Here is a 3405-nt window from a genome sequence, read left to right as displayed (position 1 = left end):
ACAACCGGAGAAAATCTCCCACTTCCTCACAGAGCCCCTCCTCCAACACACACGAACGCGCTCATGACCAATGAGGGCACGAGATAAGTTTGTGCACAGATGGAAGGCTGACAGGCAGGTAGGCCATCCAGTTATTTTAGCCGGGCCGGCTCAGATGATTGGTCGTGCTTTTTACAGTACCACGGCTTCCACAGATGACATTTTTTTATGGATTTTTTGTCAAAGCACTTCAGATATTCATTGCTATCGGGATGTTAAGAGCATCCATGGAATATAACAAAAAGTGTATCTCGAGCCGGTTTCTCAAACTTACCTACCCCACCTTTAACTAATGAATATGGATGTTCAAAAAGCTCTTTATTTTTCTCATGCTGCCTGTGCTGCAGCACCTCTTTTCACCCTCTGTCTGAAACCAGAGCTGCTCTGATTGGTTAGCTGGCCGGCTCTGTTGTGATTGGTCAACACCATAGAGATGTCCCGCCCCTTAGCTTATCATGTACAATGTGGCGGAGCGCTAGCCAATATTGTTGCATCAAGAAGCATTTTACAGTGTGTGTGGTGTGTGTGTGTGTGTGTGTGTCTGCTGTAGGGTGGGATGGTGTGTGTGAGTGTGTGTGTGTGTGTGTGTGTGTCTGCTGTAGGGTGGGATGGTGTGTGTGAGTGTGTGTGTGTGTGTGTGTGTGTTGGATTAAAAGGGAGATTTCAGTGATGATGTGTGTTTGCAGCATGATAAGATAAGAAGTGTGTGAGGGATGGTGTGTGTGTGTGTGTGTGTGTGTGTGTCTGCTGTAGGGTGGGATGGTGTGTGTGAGTGTGTGTGTGTGTGTGTGTGTCTGCTGTAGGGTGGGATGGTGTGTGTGAGTGTGTGTGTGTGTGTTGGATTAAAAGGGAGATTTCAGTGATGATGTGTGTTTGCAGCATGATAAGATAAGAAGTGTGTGAGGGATGGTGTGTGTGTGTGGTGTGTTGTGTGTGGTGTGTGTGTGTGTGTGTGTGTGTGTCTGTGTGTTGTTGCATCAAGTAGCATTTTGCTGTTAACTGTTCATTATTAAAGTTTAGTTCTTCTTTGAGGTATCTAAAATAATCTCCCAATTTGGGATCAATACCTACCTAGTAGCTAGTACAAGTCAATATTCGCTTTTTGTAATATATTAGATGATTTCACATTTGTGTACCTCAAACTGTTCCCTATTTTATTTGTAGAGATGCATTAAGTTTAAATCATAATGCTACATCTTAATATGATGTTAAATGCATTATGTACCCTTTTAAATGTAGTTTAGAAACAGTTGAGTGGCATTAAATTGTACTTAAATGCAGTACTCAAGTAAATGTACTTAGTTACTTGCCACCACTGGTTTTAAACCCTTTAATGTCCCCAAATCACAAATACCAAATATAATCATTAAACAGTAGTCCATTAATCCAAAGAAACGACAGAAAGAAAGCAGCAGAAAAGAAGAAGCCCCTTTTCCCCCAAAAAACAATACAAAATAAAAATATATTTAAGTGTTTTTTTAACACAGAAAACACTCAATCAGGTGAGATTCACTAAGTGTTTCTGAGGCAGCGGTGATGTGTCTGTACAATATTTACACACTGAACAAACTTTGACTTCTAAATTATACATTTCCACGATCATGTTGTGAGAAAAAGTCAGAAAAATTATCGAATTTTCTGAAAATAGAGCTTGGATTTGCATTTCTATCCATTTAAAGGGGCAAATTATTTCATTTTTAAGAGTTTTCTTGTCTTTTGGGGGTCTACTCCAACATGATTACCTGCTTTAATGTTCAAAATACACTTTTATTTGCTCATAATGTCCGTCTTTATACACCTGTGTTCACTTCCTGTCTGAAACGCTCTGTCCCTTTAAGGTGCTGTTTACACGAGAACGCAAACGGTTGTATCCGCTACTTTTCTCTTTCGTATAGCCCGTTCGTTCACACGAGGCCGTAACGGAAACGCGGAAACGGACCCCGCAAACAATAACGGGTCCCAAGGTGGATGGATCTGCAACCGGAACGCTCTGGGGGGCCAAACGGCTCCGTGTGTACGCCCTGTACGATCATTTCCTGATAACGATGAAGCCATAGCCCCGCCTCTCCCCACCTCTCCTGCTCACTGCTGTAGCATGGTCAGTAGCTACTGCTACTGCTACTGACCATGCTACAGATGTTAGTGCAACGTCTACAGCTCCTCTTCCACAACCATCAGCAACAAGTGGACATGGAGAACTACATGAACTACATGTTGCTAAATCCACCGCGGGGCATAAACAGAAGTGTAACCATGGCAACCATGCTCGGGGGTCTTCTTCGCTGCTTTTGGTGTATTTTGTGGCAGAAGTACAGCGCCACTTACAGGCCCAGCATATGTACTACAGCGTCTCCAGCGCTCCCGAGCGGTCTCGCGTGAACGGAAGACTTTTTTGATATCGTATTCGGTTCTTTTGCGTTTCGTATGCGTTTGCGTGTAAATGGGGTCTCAGACTAAGAGTAAACACTGCTTTAATTGGCTTGAACGAAATTCAAATTGAGCCTAGATGGAGATACTTTATGGAAGCGGTATTTTATAATAAGCCAGGATTTGACTTATGAAGGGTTTCTGTGTGAGACAGCCCCACAAAAAACTGAGTAGGTTGTCTCTTTGGCTCAAAATAACTCAAAATACTCAAATGTGCATAACAAATGAAAAGGGGAGACATTTTTTATGTCCTCCTTTTGAACTATTAGTCTACTTTACAGCTTCGTGAACCTATACATGACAACGTTTTATGATAGAAATGTATAGCAGGGTCTCCAGCACATAGAAATTGCCGGATGCTAACCTGCATATGTTGACCAATTTGCACAATTAGCATTAATTAGCATATGCCGACATTAGTTAATCAAATTCTTGGCCGATTTGGACGGTTTTTAAGTGGTTTTTGAGGATGTTGAATCAATTTCTGACATTTCCAGGATCCAAAATGGCTGTTTTGTGTCGACTCAAAGTCCATCAAAATGAGTCTACAGTATGAATATAGCCACTTTCTGACCAACCTACCTACTAACTGTCAAAAAGTAACTAATGTTATCAAAAAATCGATTAGATCTGCCATTTTTGTTCTTGAACATGTCAGAACTGGATTCAGCATCCTCAATATCCTTCAAAACCACTCCGAAATTGTCCAAATTGTCCGATAATGTGTGTGTATTGATGCTAATTAATGCAAGTTAGTATCCGGCAGTTTCTATGTGCTGGAGACCCCTAATATACATTTTTAACATAAAACTTTAGGGTATACAACATTTCTGTGATCACAAACTGCAAACAGACTATTATGGGACTCTTTTTCCTTCACTACCACTTCTTAAACACTGACTCCATTCACACTGCAGGACGTCTGATTATATCGAGTCA

The sequence above is a fragment of the Trematomus bernacchii genome, unplaced genomic scaffold, assembly GCF_902827165.1.
Source record: "Trematomus bernacchii unplaced genomic scaffold, fTreBer1.1, whole genome shotgun sequence".
NCBI lineage: Eukaryota > Metazoa > Chordata > Actinopteri > Perciformes > Nototheniidae > Trematomus > Trematomus bernacchii.
Note: the sequence above shows the minus strand (reverse complement) of the source record.